The sequence below is a fragment of the Mustela erminea genome, chromosome 11, assembly GCF_009829155.1.
Source record: "Mustela erminea isolate mMusErm1 chromosome 11, mMusErm1.Pri, whole genome shotgun sequence".
Taxonomy (NCBI): domain Eukaryota; kingdom Metazoa; phylum Chordata; class Mammalia; order Carnivora; family Mustelidae; genus Mustela; species Mustela erminea.
The window spans coordinates 91,233,153-91,254,739 of record NC_045624.1 but is presented as its reverse complement, the minus strand read 5'-3'; the positions used below and the strand labels follow the sequence as shown (position 1 = coordinate 91,254,739).

Sequence of the window (21,587 nt, the reverse complement as noted above, 5' to 3'; positions counted from 1 at the left end):
TATGAAGCTTTCTTTGGGGTACTGATCCTACGTGAGCCACAGACAATGAAGGTTTCCAGGTTATTTTTCATTCAAAATTTAGCAGATTCAGACTCATTTGGTTGAATACACTCTGGTGGTAACACTATAACATGTCACATGACTGGTGGCTGTGCTCAGACCTGGTCCAGTGTGTCACAGGCACCAAACTTCCTGATGTCACAAGAATCTCAAGAGAGCTGCACTAACACTGAAAAGGTAAAATGGCAAAGGCATTAAGTACTTGACTTCTGAACTCCATATGCTTGAGCTTAAATCTTGGTTCTATAGGTATTTGAACCCTCTGACATAATTTTTTCATTTGTGAAATGGAGTTGAAGTGACCCATCTCTTGGAGTTGTGTGGATAAAATGAGTTAACTTTCCTGGGTACCTGTGAGTGCTCAACAACATTAGCCTCTACTGTTGACAGCTCTACGTTAGAAATAAGAGAAACACACACATACACATGCAAACACATTAACAATTAGGGCACTCATTAATATGTATGTGTATATTTCTACACACATGGATGTAAATCAAAATATTCAGTGTGTTAAGTGGTGAAAAAGGTAGTGATTGTTTATTTTTTCTATTTTTGTTAACAAATCCATTTAATGTAGTAACTTCAATATATTAGAATTTAAAGAATATGTCATTTAAAATTGGGAAGGATTTTTTCTTAATTTACAATCAGATTCAGTTCTTGGGAAACAGGTGCTTTTGGAAACCAACTAGAGGTTCCCATGTGGAAACAACATAAAGCCCACAGGATAAAAAAAAGAGGAAATTTAATTTTGATCTACTCCTTGTCAAAAATTTCTTCAGACCACTTAGGACACATGTCTGGGCCCTTATTCAGACGTGTGGAACTATTTCTGCATGTGGAAAGCATGGCAGCACAGAGAGGAAAATAGCAAATTACTTAAGTCATGTGAGCTAAGGTCACTGCTGGGGGTCCTAGGCGCTGTGTCCTGTGGCTCAACTCTCCAGCATGTTCCTTCCCCAACTGGACCTGGGCTGCCCTGGACTGGGAGGTGCAAAGAGGGGGAGGGTGGGAGGGTGGTGATCCTGGAAACAGTGTGGGTGGAAGGAGGGCGCTATGTTCTCCTTCAAATGTGGTTGATTCCTGGAAGTGCTTGAAGTCAAGCTGGCCCCTGCTGGTTGGGGCTCTGCAACCACTAGCTCTGGTGCTGAAAGATGAAATAAGAACAGTTAAACCAAAAAAAAAAAAAAAAAGAACAGTTAAACCAGAGCCAACTTTACTCATTTCCAAAAGGCCACAACTAATGTAAAGAATATATCCATCTGCACACATGCTCTCAAATATACTCTTTGGTTATGGGTGAGGGTCCCTCTATTTTTACCAAGTTCATTCTTGTAGCTGCTATGTGAGTTAGGATTGTAAGCCCAGGGCTGTTGAGTTGCTGCACACTCAGTCCACTCTGATGACACTGTTCTGAAGGAAACAGCAGAGATTTCTTGTAGCACTAGGTGACCCCTGACATTCCACCAGGATCTGTGCTTTTCCATGGCATGTGATTTACTGAGGCTCAGACTTTTGGTCTCATTTTGTCCGTGTAGGCAGGGTGACATGAGACCCATGCCCATGAAGTTACTAGCACAGGGTGACTGTAGATGACACAACAGCAGGTGCTTCTTTCCTCACAAGAACACATGGACATATGGAGGCTCTGAGTTCAACTGTGTCACTGAATTTCACAGACTGAGTCATGCCAGTCCCTACAGGGACAAGTGACTGCTCAGCATTGGCAGGCTGAGCAATGCTCAGTAGAAGACTTGCACAACAGATAAGTGTGTTTGAGGGGGGGTGCCCAGCAGAGGAGGGGTGTTCAGTGATGTGAGCATAAAAAGTAAGTGTCCACACCCACACCCCACCCAAACATGGAACAGAGATTGTGCCCAATCCCAGGATCCACTCTGTTCAGGCCTTGGGGAAACAAAATTCTACTGCAGACATCACTGCTTTGACTTTTACAGTCTGATTTCACAAAGCATATTCTCACCCTAGACTTCACTCCTCTTGTTCTATACAGAGAACCAACATCTGTGTGAGCTTTGGCTTCCGTGAGCATGAGCCCATGTTACTCTTTCAGCCCAGCATGTGTGGGAGGGTACATTGTAATCTCAGGGTACATTGTACATTCACCTCTTGCTTAGACATCATCAGTGGACCTGGTGTATATGTGGCTCTCCACCTGAGACAGGATATTATGTGACCACACCACCAAGTTCTGGAGATTTGGGTCCCAACACCAGAATGTACATACCCTCCTAGCCCCTTTCTCCACCTTATAAAACTCTTTCTGGTTAATCCTCAGACTCCCACACCCCTCCTGGTGGCACTTCTGTCATTTGGTCTATTCTCAGAACAGCACAGATGGAGCTTACCTGACCTGCACAAATGCACACATTTGTGTCATTACATCTAGCACTTTTTTATTCATGAAATAGCTCTGACAAAATAATACTTGTTTTCCTTCATGCACATTTTTCTCTAAAACCAGAAAAAGTCTAAATGTCTAAGAATAGAAAAAAGTCAAATAATTATTATATTTCCATGAAATATTTTGCACTAAAATTTATATTTATGTATTAAGCAACAATTCAGTAAATACTCATGCTATCAAGCAAAAGCAAATATGTAATGAAAAACCTGTATATCCCATAAGACCATATTTATAAAAATAAAAACATATATACATATATATATATATGTGTGTGTGTGTATGTGTATGTGCAAATCAGAAAGAGAAGGAAATACCCAGGTGATTTCAATCATTTCTGGATCTTCCAAAATCTCTACAGCAAAATGACTTTATTACTTTTACATTAGAATTTAAAACAAGATATGAATAATATTGGTGATATGACAACAATTATGTGAACATATAAACACAAAATAAGAGACAAACTGTCCACAGTGATGTGTCACAGAGTTCACAAGTTCTATGATCTTGTTCTATGCACATTTTTTTTTTTAAAAAGCCTGTATTGGGGTACCTGGGTGGCTCAGTGTGTTAAGCCACTGCCTTCGGCTCAGGTCATGATCTCAGGGTCCTGGGATGGAGTCCCGCATCAGGCTCTCTGCTCAGCGGGGAGCCTGCTTCCTTCTCTCTCTCTCTCTATCTGCCTGCCTCTCTGTCTACTTGTGATCTCTCTCTGTCAAATAAATAAAATATTAAAAAAATAAAAAAGACTGTATTACTCTCACAATGAGGGAAGGAACATAAAAAAAGGTAGCCGCAGGAAGACCAGGGTAGCAGGTAAGGGATAGAGCCAACTCACACACGAAGGAAGCAGCCTGCCTCACAGTTGCTTTAATTCTTTCAGATAGTATACCTCAAGTAAGATATTTTCTTTTCCTGAGAATGTCTGTTGCATTATAGCCAAGAACCTATCTGGTACAGGCAAATAAATAGCAGAGAACCTTAAGAAAAGATGTGTTCCACATCTTAACCTCATAAATGTCCCATAGTTCAGGAGAAGTTTGTGGTAAAATACACAGACAAGGCATCGCTTTTGGGAGCCTTCACTTTCCAGCCTATTAAACTGCTATAGAGACACTGGGGCAGATTACATGCCTTCTCACCCGGAAACGAGTCTGAGGAGATGGTCACACCATGTCTTCCTGTTCTAGGCTCACTGCCCACCTGTCAAGATAATGGCGTTTGAGCCTCATGGGGCTGACATGTCTTGGGATTATTTCCAAGTTCTAAATAAAGCCAAAGATTGGATTAAAACATAGTAATATGTATAGTTTACATAATTTAAAAGTGAATGTTAGCAAGGTCCTCTTTATGGTCAACAAATCTTCCCATGAATGCTAAAAATTAAACCAGACTAGAGCAACAAAAGTGACTATTTCGGTGGTTGGGAAATGTCTGATTTGCACGATTGTCTGAGAATGGTTTATAGCTGAAAACCTACAGAATTCAGGAACGACAGCAGTGCACTCGTCTGCGTTGCTCCTGTTCTTCCCCAGCTCCCACACTGAGCATCGTGAGCCGGAAGTTTCCTCCCAAATGGGAGAGGCCTTGTGAATGGGATCCAAAGTCACACAGTGTGAGGAGCTGGTTAATCTGGGATGCAGCGATGAGAAGGGGAGCTGACAAGCTGTGTGGTGTGCAAGCAGGAAGGCCAGGGGCTCTGCGGGTCTGCGGCTGGGGTCATGACTGCAGCAAGCATGTGCTCGGCTGAAGCTGTGTGCGTGCTTAGCAGGGACTCAAAAAAGCCCAACCCAGCCACACATGGCTGGTTGACAGTGAGCTGACCGTCTTATGCAGAGGAGCCATGAAAAGACTCAGAAAAAGTATAAGCTGAGAAGACGTACACTTTAGCATGTACAATCTATGTGCTAATTGTGTAAAATAGGAATGTGCTCCACAAGACCTACAACAAAACCATATGGCAGAAGCTAAGTCTTAATCAAGTTGCTGGGACACATCCCTAAGTAATCTTGGCAACCATGAAGCTGTGTAGACACAGGGTGATTGCCAGGAAGCTAGGCTGAAAACTAAAATAACTAGGAAAGAAAACAGGAGAGGCATGAGCAGTCACATACCGCAGGAGACAGACTATCACAGATGAATCCAAGCAGCTTTCTCAGCATGCAGACAGCAATGAAAGCAACCTTCTGGAGAAAGTCACAATCTCAAGTTGCCACAATATATTTTCAACAAAATATTTTTCAATAAAAAATAATAAGACCGTCAAAGAATCACAAAAATGTGACTGTTGTTTGGGGGTGATAACCCCTACCACTCAATACAAACTCTTTGAGGTGTGCGGTTACTTCGAAGTAGCTGTAACAAGTTCATGTTCAAAAACACCTTTAAAATACTAAGGAGGATCACAGCTTTGTTCTTGGTGGCTGCTAAGGCATCCCTCCAGCATCCTTCCTTGGAGCCCGCAGCGAAGGAGGGGTGCCTTTGCCACCGCTACCTCAGTCTTGGGTATCCGGTACCTGGGCCTCTGTGTCTTGCCTCGCAGCCAGGCCCATGGTACTGTGAGCCGGTGAGGGAGTCCTGCTCCGCGCGGTGGACACGCGGGTGACGCCCGGCCCCTGCCCGCCCCCTGCCCGCCCCCTGCCCCCTTAACTATGAAGCTTGAGCAGCATCTGGGCGCAGAGCCTGTGGTGGCCTTCATTGCTGCCATCACCGCCATTGCTGCTACGCGCGTTGGCATTGGAGGCAGGCGCTGGTGGCTTGCAGTTGGGCGGCGGCCCTGGGCCCTGGGCTCCCTATGCGCGCTGGTCAAACTGGGCAAGCAGCGGAGAGCTCAGCTTCAGGCTGTGCACCAGCCCCACGTGCGCGCTGCTGCTCTACCTGGACCGTGGTGACTGCGACTTCCTGGACCTGCTGGTGGTGGACAGGAGCCAAAAATAAACAAATAAATGAAATAAATACAAAAAACCAAAAATGCATATTGTTACAAGTATACCAAAGTTACAACACAAACATGTATTTAGAAGAAATAAAATCTAGAATAGAAAAGTTGTAACCTGAAATGAAATACTTACTAGAGTGCTTTAAGAGAATAGTTCCATTGGCAGAAGAAACAATCTCAACACAAAGGAACACCTTCTACCTGATAAAGGACATCTATGAAAACCCACAGCTGACATCATACTCAATGCTGAAGGACTGGATGCTTTTCCCCAAAGAACAGGAACCAGACCTGGATGTTTGCTCTTGACACTTCTGTTCAACATGGTAATACAGATTCTAGATAGTGCGACTAGAAAAAATACGAAGATCTCTAGCAGATGGAAAAGGAAATGCCAAAACGTCTTCAACCACAGATGACATGGTCTTGTTTGTAGGTAATTCCATAGAATCTACACGCACACAAAACCAAAAGTAGAACTTATGAACAAGGTCAGCATCGTCACAAAGTACACATTCAACGTACAAAATATCAGTTGGATTTCTACATACTGGCTTGACCACTTGAAAATGAAATTTAAGAAACAATTCCACTTACAATAGAACCAAAAGAAATAAAACATTTAGGAATTAATTTAAAAAAAGAAGAGCAGGGCGCCTGGGTGGCTCAGTGGTTTCAAGCCTCTGCCTTCAGCTCAGGTCATGATCTCAGGGTCCTGGGATCAAGTCCTGCATCGGGCTTTCTGCTCAGTAGGGAGCCTGCTTCCCCCTCTCTCTCTATCTGCCTCTCTGCCTACTTGTGATTTCTGTCTGTCAAATAAATATATAAAATCTTAAAAAAAAAAAAAAGAAAAGAAAAGAAGAGCAAATATTGTATGTGGAAAATTACAAAATATTGCAGAAAAATTAATAAAATTTAAGAATTAGAATATTAAGAAATATAAGAAAATTTAAGAATCTAAGAAAAATTAAGAATAAAATGAATTAATAAAATTAAGAAAAATTAAAAATATCTAAATAAATCCAGAGATGATCCATGTTATAGGTTAGAAGACTCAATATTGTCATGATGGTAGTTCTTAGCAAATTCATTAAAGATTCAGTGGAGCAGGCATTTGGGGCGCAAGTTATCAAGCATACACTAAAATTAACATGAACACCCAAAACACCTTGAAAGAGAAGAAAGCTAGAGGAATGATAATGTTCAACCTTTAGAAGCAGAGGGGGGAAGGGGCTCACCCAAAATTAGCTTTGGAAGATGAGACTGATGATGCTGCACACACAGAGGGTGTGGAAAGCTTTGTCCCTGGCACAACAAGTCTGAGGGGCTATAGGTGGGCCTTTCAAGCACAGGCTTACAGCACCTCTGAAACCACAGGAGACTCGAGGGTTGCTGACTTTTAGAGCTGCTGTCTCAGCTCAGCCTGACTGCTTTCCATCTCTCTTTCCCTGAGGGGCAGGGCCATTCAGATGCTCACAGTGCTTAGTGTCCTGGGACTGGGATCACCAGGAACAAAGAGGCACTGGCTGTTTCAGGTATTAGAATGTCCTTTCCCCCAGGGCTCACACTGTCTTCTGGAGAAGACTGGCCTGACAGCTGGAGAGAGGAGCCACGTTCTCTCCCCACCTTGTCCTCCAGCTGCTCTGGATTTCTTCTGGGCTCACTGAAGAATGGAGACCCGAGACCCACCTCACATACATCCCTACACCCCTGAATGCAACTCCCTTCAAATCAACCCTTCCTGGGTCTTCCTTCTAGCTCAGTCCCAGCTGTCTCAGGAGCCTAACCTGGGGAGACACTAACTGGTTCTTCTTCTGCCTGTTGAGGTGACATTTGGAAATCAAGTAACCACAAGAGCATTCAGGCAAGAAGGGAATGGGATGATGGGGAACTCCCAGCCGAAAGCCCCTGAGGAAAAAGCTGGAAGGACAGTCGTGACCAGGAGAGAGAATTGCAGTCTCCAGGAGCTCACACTGCAAAACGAGGCTTCACCATTATAGACGATGATGGTACAGAACATGTGGGAGGCTGTACCTGTGACAGGATCACTTTGGGAGTAAAAGGTACTGGTCACTGCTGTCATCAGCTGACAGACACATAATCCAGCACCATTTGAGCTAGACATTTGACCTGGGGAAGGCACCTGTTCCCAAAAGACACCTGTCTGAGCCAGAAGCTCCTAATGCCTGGAAAAGCTCTGCCAGGCTGGGCTCCTGCCCACATCACTCTGTCTCCAGCCCTTGAACACGCACCAGGCCAATGTGGGCTTCTCTGTGGTGCCCCATCCTTCCCTGGCTTCTGATGGTCTCCCTCCTCCCAGAGTCTAGCAGGTTGGTGTGTTGGCAAACTAAGTTTTGTCCCCCACAACGTCCACCATGCAAAAGAAGTCTCCCCACAGAAGTGAACACTGAAAGGCAGAGGCGGGACACACCCAGTGGTTGGGGAGCCCACCGATCATCCTATATGACCTCGTCCCTCCATCCCCCAACTAGGATTCCTAGTAACATGACAGCTGCCCAGAGTGATGCCAATAGTAGCCTGACTGACAGAAGGGGAGTCAGGGGACATTGGGTGTGCAACTCTGTAAGTATTAAAACAGCGGGAGAGTCAGTATTTGTTATTAAATCATCACACACACACAGACACACACACACATACACAGTCTCTCTGCAAACAGTGAGGTTCCTAGAAAAGGAGGCATTTTACATTCTGATACTCATTAGGTTTATAGCCTGACACTAAGAGAAATATACTACTAACATCCATGTATCACTAAAATTCTGACAACCTTAATAACCAGGAGTTTCTTTTCATACAAGCCACATTTTTGGCCATTATTTTTTCTGATATTTTATATTTACAGACATATAACATTATTAGATCATATGGAATAGAAAAGATCAATCACAGGCTCAATATCTATGCAAGAATATTCTTTTTTTTAAATTTATTTCTTTTCAGCATAACAGTATTCATTATTTTTTCACCACACCCAGTGCTCCATGCAATCCATGCCCTCTATAATACTCACCACCTGGTACCCCAACCTCCCACCCCTCCGCCACTTCAAACCCCTCAAATTGTTTTTCAGAGTCCATAGTCTCTCATGATTCACTTCCCCTTCCAATTTCCCCCAACTCCCTTCTCCTCTCTAACTCCCCATGACCTCTATGCTATTTCTTATGCTCCACAAATAAGTAAAACCATATGATAATTGACTCTCTCTGCTTGACTTATTTCACTCAGCATAATCTCTTCCAGTCCCGTCCATGTTGATACAAAAGTTGGGTATTCATCCTTTATGATGGAGGTATAATGCTCCATAGTGTATATGGGTCACGTCTTCCTTATCCATTCGTCCGTTGAAGGGCATCTTGGTTCTTTCCACAGTTTGGCGACCGTGGCCATTGCTGCTATAAACATTGGGGTACAGATGGCCCTTCTTTTCACTACATCTGTATCTTTGGGGTAAATACCCAAGAGTGCAATTGCAGGGTCATAGGGAAGTTCTATTTTTAATTTCTTGAGGAATCTCCACACTGTTCTCCAAAGAGGCTGCACCAACCTGCATTCCCACCAACAGTATAAGAGGGTTCCCCTTTCTCCACATCCCCTCCAACACATGTTGTTTCCTGTCTTGTTAATTTTGGCCATTCTAACTGGTGTAAGGTGATATCTCAATGTGGTTTTAATTGGAATCTCCCTGAGGGCTAGTGATGATGAACATTTTTTCATGTGTCTGATAGCCATTTGTATGTCTTCATTGGAGAAGTGTCTGTTCATATCTCCTGCCCATTTTTTTAATATGATTGCCTGTTTTGTGTGTGTTGAGTTTGAGGAATTCATTATAGATCCTGGATATCAACCTTTTGTCTGTACTGTCATTTGCAAATATCTTCTCCCATTCCGTGGGTTGCCTCTTTGTTTTTTTGACTGTTTCCTTTGCTGTGCAGAAGCTTTTGATTTTGATGAAGTCCCAAAAGTTTATTTTCGCTTTTGTTTCCTTTGCCTTTGGAGACATATCTTGAAAGAAGTTGCTATGGCTGATATCGAAGAGATTACTGCCTATGTTCTCCTCTAGGATTCTGATGGATTCCTGTCTCACGTTGAGGTCTTTTATCCATTTTGAGTTTATCTTTGTGTACGGTGTAAGAGAATGGTCGAGTTTCATTCTTCTACATAGAGCTGTCCAGTTTTCCCAGCACCATTTATTGAAGAGACTGTCTTTTTTCCACTGTATATTTTTTCCTGTTTTGTCGAAGATTAATTGACCATAGAGTTAAGGGTCCATATCTGGGATCTCTACTCTGTTCCACTGGTCTATGTGTCTGTTTTTATGCCAGTACCATGCTGTCTTGGTGACCACAGCTTTGTAATAAAGCTTGAAATCAGGTAACGTGATGCCCCCCTTTTCCCTCTATAACTCTGTACTCAATGTAAGCTCCTCAGGAATGAATATCATCAGAGTTCTTCACCAGCTCACTTCTCTGCCAGTGCCCACTCAGTTTCTTACTGAATTCCACATGAAATCAATACAACTCACTTCTTCATTTACCCAGTAACTGATAAAGTCTCTACTGACCTGTTCTTTGTTCTGAATCTGCTGCAGGGATCCTATGTACAAGTTCAAGGAGCAAATAAAGGAGAGACTGAGTGATGATGAGTTCACAGGAGTCCAGACACGCTAACACCAGGATCAACGTGGACCCAAATCTGAATATGAATATGACAAGAAATGATAGAATGCTTTCATGGTGCTGGAGAGGGACACATTTTCTTAAACAGGACTCCATAGTATGCAAAGTATGTTGTCCACAAGACTTTGTGACAATAATATTGAGATCTCTATTTAATGAAAGTTCTTTAGACAAAGTTTGGATAATAAGCTGAGGATAGTTGTAACAACTAAAACTCAGAAAAGATATCTAAGAAACTAAACTCTTTCAAGTCACAACTAATTAAAAATGATTTAGTATAATCTTAATTTTAATAATTAAATGTTAATGTCATTATTTATTTTATTCATATACAATATTAATCAATTACTGTTAATAGTAAATGTAATAACTAATGATCTTCATTTGTCCAACACACTCCTAAGCATTCTGCATGTATTACATTATTTAATCTTTGTGAAACTATGAGGTAGCTACTGATTTTCCTTTCTGCAGATGAGAAGTCAAGAAACAGCAGCAGGAGCACTGACTCCAGGGCTCACAGGCAGGATACAGGGGGCCCGGCCATAGTGTAGGTAGCATGGCTCTGCTGTGCACTGTAGCCTCTGTGAGCTAGCCTTTACTTTGCTGCACCTGAAGCACATGGAGAAGCTCGTCTCAGAGGGAGACACTTCATGGACACCAGGTACAAACAGAGACCCTCAGTTTCCTCATCTCAGACAGGAGCCCATTACGTCCTCAAACAATGGGATGCTCCGTGGGAGCCATCAGGTCTGTAAAAACTTCACTGTCAGATTAAGAGCACGGGCAATGTTTATGGAGAACGTGTCTGTGTATTTACTGGGACCAGCCACCCTGGGATCAGATTCCTGGGGAAATGCTTATTCCCAGGATGCAGAGTCCCTGAGCTGTCAGGGACAGCCTTGCTGGTGACAGCCAGTTTGGGCAGCAACACGAGTGTCTGTCCCTGTCAGTGGATGAATCCAGTGGTGCAGCCAGTGGTACCAGGAGCAGCACCGAGGACCAGTGAATTGGGGGACAGACAGATGGACAGACATGGATTGATAGGAATGCTGTGCCATTTATATAAACATAAAAATATGCACACTCACAAGCAAATCCCTATAGTTTTCACAGGTACATACGACACTAAGCATATCAGTCAATCCTCTCATTTGAGGCTGGGGAAATTGGATCCCTGCAAGGATGAGCCACTGACCTAAAACTAACAAGCACACTGAGTATACAACCGGAAAAACTGGTTTCCTGTCTAGCATTTCTGGGCTTCTCCACTCACTAAGCTAATCCTTGCTGTTACAAACTTTGTTTACCTGGGCTCCCATACAGAGAGATGTAACTGTAAGATATATGTCATACCTGCAATGACCAGCAGAGGGAGGAAGAAGTCAGTGTAAGGAATAAGCAAAATACAGATTTCAAGCAGGAAGCTCATTATTGAAACCAAGATTACAATTTTTATTCAAAGCAACATCTCAATGAAGACAAAATTAATTCCTGAATCACAATGTAGGTTACGTAGGCCCAGTCTTCGAAAACCTGGCGGACTTAATGCTCTTGGTGTGCTCTTAGCTGGACAATCTCAAGTAAGTTACTCAACATCCCTAGCCTCTGTCTCATCTGCAGAATGGGATGAATAACCCATGTTTTATGCTTGCAGGGAAGGAATCAATATGCACAATGCTTGACACTCAATTAAGTTATTACTTAATAATAACCTGTCTCCATATATATATATATATATATATATATATATATATATGTTGTTATAACCTTAAAAAAAAAGTTTGTTATAACTTTTTTATAACCTTTAAAAAAATACTCTCTCATGAAAGACAAGCAACTATTTACCAGTTTGAGAAGAATTTTTACTAAGTTCTGAGGTCCAGAACTGTTATCTGAATCTGTTCTTCAAGAACAACTTATACTCCTTGCTTCCTAGCCAATGTGAGAGATACTCTTGAGTTCTGCAACCTTGCTGAAAGTTTCCTCATGGCCCCTTACTCTTTAGAGCTTAAAATATGCTTTCTCTCTCTCTCTATCTATACCCCCCCCTGATTTTCCATGGCTGTAATATTCCCTATAACTATAATCCCTATAAGAGGACCCCAGAAATCATCTACTGCAACCAGTCCAGTTTTAAGATGAAACACCAATCCCCAACATTTCTTGAGCTTTTTCTATGCATCTGGGACAGGCAACAAGCTTTGCTTACATTCCCTGTTCACTCCGCATGCAACCTAATGAGGTCACTCTGACATACGAGGAAAGGAGAACTAGCTTGTTAAAGACTACCCACTTATCATGTCACCTTAGGGCATTTCCATTATCTGATGAGACCTGTGAGAGAAGTGCTCCAGTGCTAGCTCAGGATGGAGCCCCACATCAGGGTCTCTGCTCAACAGGGAGTCTGCTTTCCCCTCTGTCTCTGCTTGCCTCTCTGCCTACTTGTGATCTCTCTCTCTGTCAAATAAATAAATAAAAATCTTTTTAAAAAATCAGAAATCAAGAAGAATAGAATTCCAGTACTCAGAGGTGGTCATGGGATCCATATTTGTAACTAAAAGTTTAACTTGATAGATTCCCATTCAAACAAGTGACTGTATTGTGTAAAAATATGCCATGTTTTGATCCAGGCCTTTTCACTTAAGAGCTGTGACTTTGGGCAAGTTACATAACCTCTATAACCTCTTTTCGCATGGAAATTAAGAAGATAAGCACCTCATAATTCACTGTGAATGAAAGGCCATAGTAGGCAATAATTCTATGGAAATCTTTCCTTCTGTTTACTCTATGCTGGGTGGTCTCAAACCACACAATATATTTGTGTTTCTCTAATAATGTTTTGTTATTCCATTTTCTCCCACAGATAAAAGTCCTGATGAAGACATTACCCCCAAGCCTACAATTTTCTTTCCTTCAATTGCTGAAATAAAACTCTGTAAGGCTGGAACATATCTTTGTCTTCTTGAGGATTTTTTCCCTGATGTTTTCAAGATAGATTGGCAAGAAAAGGATGACAAAACAATTCTGAAATCCCAGCAGGGAGACACCATGAAGACTAAGAACACATATAGGAAATTCAGCTGGCTGACCGTGACTGGAGCATCAATGGATCAAGACACAAATGTATCATCAACCATGAGCAGGAGAAGGGAAATGTTGATCAAGAGATATTTTTTCCTTCAATAAAGAAAGGTAGGTACATGTAAACATAAACACAACCTCCCAGAACCCTTTGTTTCAAAGGGAAAACTCAACCTTTTCTGTCAAGTATTAATGAAAACAAGCAATTAGAAATTTTTTTCTTTAATGCTGTTGCCTTTAATGGTAGCATAAATACGTTGCTCTTTACTCATCGAAGTCAAATGGTATAGGCTGTGTCAGTGCCTGGGTGGCTCAATTGGTTGAGTATCTGATTCTTCATTCAGCTCAGGTCATCTCAGGGTTGTGAAATGGAACGCAGTTTGGGGCTCCATTCTCAGCACTTAGTCTGCTTGAGTTTCTGTCCCTCTGCCCTGTCTTCCAAGTGCGAGCTCTCTTTCTCTCTCTCAAAATAAATAAATAAATAAATATATATATATATTTTTTTTTTTAATTAAAAAAAAAAATACCATGGGCTTGTGGACACCTGGGTGGGTCAGTTGGTTAAACATCTGCCTTCAGTTCAGGTCATGAGCCCAGGGTTCTGGGATTGAGTCCAGACTTCTTGCTTAACAGGGAACCTGCTTCTCCTTCTGCCGGCCGCCCTCCTGTTTGTGCTCCCTCTCTCTCTCTGACAAATAAATAAATAAAATCCTAAAAAGTAATAAAAATAAAAAAACAGTATGGGCTTTGGAACATACAGAGAAGAACAAAAAGAATAATTCATTTAACCTTTCTCACCTCAGGTTTATCATCTAAAATATTAATGTCACAGTGATATTCTTTATAGTCATTTCATGGATTAAATGAAATAATACACAGGGAAACACCTAGCAACCTCACACAAAAGAAATGTTCAGGGAGTTCGCTTTTGATGACTTTACTTGATCAGGAAATAAGAACAACTATACAGCTTTCAAGAATGTTCTACTCAGCAAAGTCCTTCTCACTTCATTCTTTCTCTACTCAAAGTATAACCCATAAACAAGAGTTATAGGGGTCAAAATGCTGTCCATTTAAAGGAACCAGATTGTGGCTCAACAACAACAAAAAAATAATAATTTGGCTGCTAAGGTAGATAATAGTATGATATTAGGTTTTTCAGAATTGTATTTTATATACCACCATAAGATAAAATTTAGTAAGTAGAGATGGATGAGGTTAATGTGTACATTCTTCCATTCTGCACAATGAATGTATTTCTTACCATGAGTTAAAGTGACTCAGCAAACATCTATTGCAGTCCTAGTGTGTGCCAGGCCTGAAAGAGATGCAGGATGAACTACTGTCCCAAGGAGGATGGCTACAATAGATAGTACAATAGATACTTCTACAATAGATACTTCTTTTCCTAATCACTCAGGGTCACTTATGATTCAGACACGGTATCCCAAAAGAGCCCCATTGGTGTAGACACTGGTCATACTTAGACAGTGTGGGCAAACAGCAGAATGTGCCCAGATCCCATTGTGATTCAGTAACTCACTAGACTCAGAAGTCAAGTCAAGTCCTGACATTAACATCACAGACCAAGGCCACAGAGAGCCCATAAGAAAGAATCAGTTTGTAATTTTCCCTGTGGTTCATAGGCTACTTTTTAAGCAATGGGGAAAGAGTACATAACAAGAACTGTGAAGAGCTTTGCTATATACAAGCTTGAATTTCTGAAGTAAGACTTTGTCTTCGTGGAGTGTTGAAAGACCCAAAATAGCAACCCTTAGTTTATGGCCTCAAGTTAGTAAAGCAAGACTTAATACTTAATCCAAGTGCAATCTAAACCCTCCAAAAGAATAACCTTCAACCAGTCAATATGGAAATTTCCTGTTCAGCCCCAGAAAGTTTCTTGATTGACCCACTCTTTCCCCTTGGGAGGGTGACTGCCTAAAACAATGGATTTTTTTTATAAGAATTTCCTTTTTTCCCCTCCTTACTGTTAAAACCTTTTCCTTTCCTGTAGTCTTTTGGAGCTCCCCTCTATTTGATAATGGGTTGCTGTGTTATTCCTTAATTGATTAATAGCACCATTAGAGATCTTTAACATTTACTTGGCTGAATTTCTATTCTTTAACAGATTTGCTGCCAACACTGGAATACGAAGTAGACTCCCAGGGACATTCAGAGACAAAGAAAAACAAAGAGGTGTTAACTGTGAGCCCTTTGAGTTCAGCATTCTCACTTATTCCAAGGGCTGTGGGTGAGTTCTTTGGTTCTAAGCTCTGCTCTCTTTGTGTTTGAACTCCTAATCTAACAGGGCAGGTCAGCCTGGACTGGCAGAGTGGTATGCCACTGTTAAGTTGAGCTAGAAGATTTGGAGCCCCACTGATCTGGCATTAGTCACACAGAGACAACTGAAGGGACAAGAGGGCCTGCCAGGAGTCAAGCCCCTAATGATCTAGATCAAATGCCCCAGGTGGAAACTTCATCAAGTTCCTTGGAGAATTGTTGGTGATGCATAGAGTCTTCTTGTGGCCAAAACGCAGTAACATCTTTTACCTCCCATACATTATGTGCACATAATTGTCTGTCTTCATTTGTGTAGACAAAGCTACTGGTAACAGGGAAAGGTGGAAAAAGCCACAAAAAATGCAGGCAGGAATCAAGCATTTGGAGGCTGTGAGAGCATTTGCTACCTCAAGAGCACTTCCTTGACAGTATGAGTTAGTCACAAAATAGGTTGTATCAGCACCAGGTCACCCATCAACCTCAAGAAAACTTCTGTGCAAGGAGCTACCATGTAAAACACACACAATCCCCAATTCCAGGACACATCACTTTTAGGTGTTTGGTTCTGAGAAGCCCATGTTTTAGCTAATGGGATCCTTACATTCTAAACAGTCAAGCACACAATTTTCTGACATACATGTGTATTTTTTACCTAAGACCTATATTCCCAGATTACATATACCTTGTAAAATTACAAAATCAAGTCTGTTGTGTGTCCTTGGGAACTGGCTTGGTAACCATCAGGTTGAAGGCCTCAAAATAATGCCAGAGAGAAATGTGGGGTCTAACTCACTTGTGGCCAGATATGGCTGTACTGGGGTGTGGGTTAACTCCATTTGAGGCTAATGTTCTACAAAATTACTGCCAGGCCTCAGGGCAATGACCACCTAAAAATACAATGGCCATATGGGGGAACTCTCCTACTCGATAAGATCATTAAGAAGTGCCCTTAAAAGAAAGGGTTTCTCAATTAAACAGAAGCCTTTAGGGTTAAACATTCCAAGGTCCTTTCATTTAAAGACTCATTGCAAAAGACTAATAAAAAGTTAATAATGGAAGAGGTACCTAAAACCAAAGACGATAAGACTGTTCCACTCTTTGCTCCTTTGAGCACTCATTGTAGCCTGAATTGATTTTCCACTCTGAAAAGATGGCAGCCATAAACAGAAGACTACCAAATTCATGGCATTACAGACACCCCCATATCTACCTTCGGAGGATGGTGCCCAAATGACCCCAGGATCCTCTCAGTCACAAATATTTAGGTATTTTAGACACAACATTAAAAGAAGATAGCCCCCAAACCCCAGTAGAAGAGGGAACTTACCTAGTGCTCCTGCTGTAAAAATAAAGGTATTGAACTTCAGTTGCACATCACACAGCTATGGAAATCTCCACCTGACACCTGGTCCTGCCCAGACCCTGGAGTTTCTGAATCAAATTGAGGGAAAGAGAAGTAGCTGACATCGAAATAGACTGCTTTCACCAAAACAAGGATTTAAGAATCCATATTTAACTAAATGTGAAATCATTTCTCCCTCTTCTCTTTTCCTTTACTCTGGTAATGGCCTGTCTCTCCCACATCATTGCCAAGGGGCTTAACCTCTGGAATTAAGAGCAAGGTTAATAATTTAACCTTGGTCCTAAATTTTCTCAGGGTAAATAAGACATCCCATTGTCTGACTCCCCTAAAGTTATATCCAGATTTAGTAGGAACTACCAAGAAACCTCCAGTATTTACTCTTGTGACTGGCCCTAATTCTCTGGTGAGGGATAACTGTAAATGAGGTATGATCAAGATTTTTCCCTCCATTCTTGAAATTGTTTTGGAATCCCTTGCTAAAGTGATGGCTACCCAACAAAAATCCTTAGACTCTGGCCAAAACAGCTTTTCAAAGTGAGATAGCCTTTGCTTATGGCTGATCAAGGCTGGATCTGTGCTGTAGGCAATACCGGGTGCTATAACCAGATGAACAGATGAACACTATTGGGGACATTAATACTGAGCAACAGATTATTGTGCAAACCATGTGGCTTAACAGAGTGACTCCTTCAGCAGTGTCTTTCTTACTTTCTTGATTTTAATTGCTTTGAGTCTTGGGCACCATGGCATCAAATAGCTCTTCAAACATGGGGAGTTATCCTGTTTATAGACATTATTAAAAATCTGCCTGGTGTGTTACATTGTCTCAAAAGCTTGACATGCAAATTCAAAGCCAGTAATCTCCAAGCAAATTATTTTTCTAAGACTGTAACATCACAAAAGAATGAAGAGAATGGCCAACTCAAAAATTGTAAACCTGAAGTGGTAACCTGTGAATACCACAAGGGTTAAGTGAAAAAGTCAAGAATTGTTAATATCACCCAGAAGAACAACAAATACTGAGAACTTCAGAGCAGTTCTGGAGCGTGGTGTTAATGCTTTCAATCTAGAACCCATCTCTCAGTTAAACTGAGAGTCTGATCAAAAGGATCTGCTAAAAAGACTGTTAAAAAGAACAACCACAGGCTCAAAATGCACTCCTTTAGCTGAAGGCCACAAATCAGTACACCAAGTTTTCATACCTACCCAACTGCAGTTTTAACACCCAGAAGTGTAACCCGTAACCAGTAGACATGGGAATTTCCTGACCAGCACTAGGAATTTTGCTGACAAAATGGAGGGCCATTACCTTAGGAGCATGACCTTGCCGGAAAGTATGGACTCTTGCTAATAATTTCTTTTTCACTCCCTGTCTATCTTGAAAAACCTCTTTCCTCTACCCTTTGGGGTTCTCCTCTGTTTGATAGATAGAATGTTGCCCAATTCATGAACAGGCTGATAAATATAGGCAATTAGATTTTTAAAATTTCCTGGGTTGCATTTTTCTTATTTCACAAATTCTTAGTTTGTCCAATGATCAAATTTGGATTAAACATTTACCTTTGCTTCCACCTGAATTGTGAGGAAGAGCAAATGAGATTATGTCAGAAAATGCTTGCTGTTGAAAACATAACATGGATGAATTTATTTGTATATTTATTATATTTACTTGTATCCTTTCCTAAAATTAACTAAAATAAGATTATACAGACAGCCCTAATTTTTAACTTCTGCAACTAACAGAGAGGAAGCAAGTGAACAATGCATAAATTTAATTCAACAATTGGGCTGAACTATCCTGTTAGGTTTTGGTTTTTCTAGTGATCAAAGAAAAGTAAAAAATAGAGTAAGTTCCATGGTGATTATTATGGTAAGAGAAAAGTTCTTGTTTATGATGTGTTTTACGTGGCACCTATCTCTTAAAGGAATATCTCCCAAGGTCTTCTCATAGCAACAAAACTAATGAAGACATTTCTGTTAATGCAATTCTACAGAAGATTTCTAGTGCTGGTTCTTAGAAGCTTGGGCTTTCTCTCTGACAAATAAATAAAATCTTTAAAAATAAATAAATAAAAAGAACATCTTCTTTGCAACAGAAAAACTGTGCTAGGAGCTACAAGCACAGAAGGAAACATGATAGTCTTAAACGTTACCTTCCAGTTGTAAGGAAAAAAAGAAAAAATGCATCATTCATGATTTGCAACATCTTTAGATGCAGAAATACAGTATATTAATTGATCTACTGAATTACGTAAAATCAGACCAACTGTTTCTGGAATTGTGGAGCTCATATTTGTAATGTCTCTCTTCTCTTTGTTGATCAGTTCTGTCCTCCTATCTATCATCTATCTATCCTCTATCCACAATATAGAAACATCAAAAAAGGGATGTGAAAAAATAAATAACACTTGCTCTCATTTCTTTAGAGCTTACTGCTATTAACTCCACAAAAGCGTCTCTGAATGATAAAAATGGTAAGTTTTGCTCTATGTTTGCCTTTATTTTATGCTGTAGCATTTTTTCCTCCTGATCAATGTAACTGTTGAATTTCCCTGACTTCAGGGAGAAGCCTCAGAATGGCTGGATCTTGCAATAAAGCTGAGTGATATTTTATGTCAGTTCATCATTTCTCAGGAGTGTTCTTCACACAGTAAATGGTGTTTTGGGTGTGAAAAGACTATAAATTAGGGATGCAGTGATGTGCTCTGAATTCCTTCCACAACAGACTTCACTTACTTCTGTGGCCTTTGTTTTTACTGACTAAGGACATGCTATCATTTTGCTTTTATATTTTTAAGCCTCTGTTCTTGCTGGTGGTTAATAACATGAACTGACACTGAGAGCTTCTCAAACAGAGGTGTTGTGTTGGACTGTGAATATATCTTGTTTAGTTCTTTTAGTACTCACTGTGAAAGATTTTATTCCCACTTTATACATGAGCAGCCTAGAAAGTGTTCTTAAATGCCATGTTGCTGGGATTGAAATCTGGATTCTCGTACTTACTACTTGGATGAAATTAGACAAATAGATTTTCTCTGTGTTCTTTGTTTATTTGTAAAATAGGAATGAAGATAATGATCTCATAGGTTATAAAAATTAAATAAGATTCAGGCTTTGCATGCAAAGTTCTCAAAATAAGTGACATTTAGTTTGTACTTAATGGATATTTCCTCTTATTTTACTTAGAGACATGGTAGGGAGGAAGAAATGCTAAAATATATTTCTCATCAATGCCTTTTTCCCATTGGATTCATTCTTTATAAACACAACCTTACTTTTTAATACTTTGGAAAATTCGAGGTGAATTTCACAGATGTGTGACTGACGTAACCTACAAACTAGGTTCTGAGTTGTTTTGGTGGTGGTGGTGGTGGTGGTGATGTAGATGTTTACTATCTGTTTGTGCTGGTGTGAGTGTGTCACTTGAACCTAAGTCAGCAGAAATGTATACCATCACCCCTCACCCATTAATAAATCCTAGCCTTTCAAAACAACACGTGAAATTAATAAAATGCTTCTTTTAGACACCCTGCAGCTGCAGCTCATGAACACATCTGCCTACTACACCTACCTCCTCCTCTTCCTGAAAAGCCTGGTCTACTCCATCATCATTGTCTCTCTGCTTGGGGGACCAGCACTCTAGAGCAATGGGAAGAGTTCCTAACACATGGTGGCACAAGGTTCCACTTTTTCCCATTGGCTATTGTCCCTAAAAGTCTCTGCTAAGGATCAAGTGGGGTTTTCTTTCTGAGATTGGGTTATTTCCATTCTCATGTGTCTTTTTCTACTGCGTCATTATTGCAGAACTGATTTATGCACCACTGGGCAAACAGAAGCTTTCACTTTGCAGCTAGAACAAATTCTGCCATGACTCAGGGGCGGGGCCATGGGGTTTCAGCACTGCTGTCTCCTTAATGTCCACCAGCTCCTCAGCCACCCAGTCCCCATGCTTCTGAGTACAGCCAGCATGCAGTCTCTTGGACTTTTTAACAAGATGATTACCTGGAAGCTTTTTATCTTACATACTTTGAAACCACCATCCTCACTACCTGGAACTTGTACTGCTTTTCATAATGGGCACAATAAAAGCAATTAAAAAAAATCTACTTTGCTTTTGTGTTCTTTCATTTGGTGCAATTTAACTCAGAGTCTAAGGTAAGGAACAGTATGACAACTGAGCCATCCAGTTCAACATTGGTTGTAATAATCGTCAATTCCACATTTCTAATTCTTACCCTGAGATAGTCCTTATGATGCCATCTTTGGGGCACTTGCCCCAGGGGAAACCACAGCCAGTGAAGTGCCCAGCTTATTTCTCCTTCAAAAGTCAGTAGATTCAGATCATTTGGTTGAAGATACTCTATTGGCAACAGTATAACCTGTCGCATGACTGGTGGGTGTGCTTAGACCTGTCCCAAGGATAAGTGCTTGACTCTGCATCCCAAGTGCCTGGATCTGAATCTTGGTGCTCTTGTTCTCATTTGTCAGATAGAGTTAGAGTGATTAGTCTTTAGAGTTAGAGTGATTAGTCTTCTGTCGTTGTGTAGCTGAGATGAGATAATTTTGTTGGGTACATGCAGGTCCTCAACAGCATTTGCATCTACTGTTGGCAACTCTAAGTTGGAAATAATAGAAACGCACAGGCACACATACACATACTACAAGTTGGACACTCATTTACATGTATGTGTATATTTCTACAAATATTCCTTCCCCAGCTGGACCTGGGCTGCCCTG

The 21,587-nt window shown here is 41.0% G+C and overlaps 1 pseudogene; it reads left to right on the top strand.

Moving 5' to 3' along the window:
- Positions 1-5,139: 5,139 nt before the first annotated feature.
- Positions 5,140-20,935, top strand: LOC116568786 (annotated as a pseudogene).
- Positions 20,936-21,587: the final 652 nt, after the last annotated feature.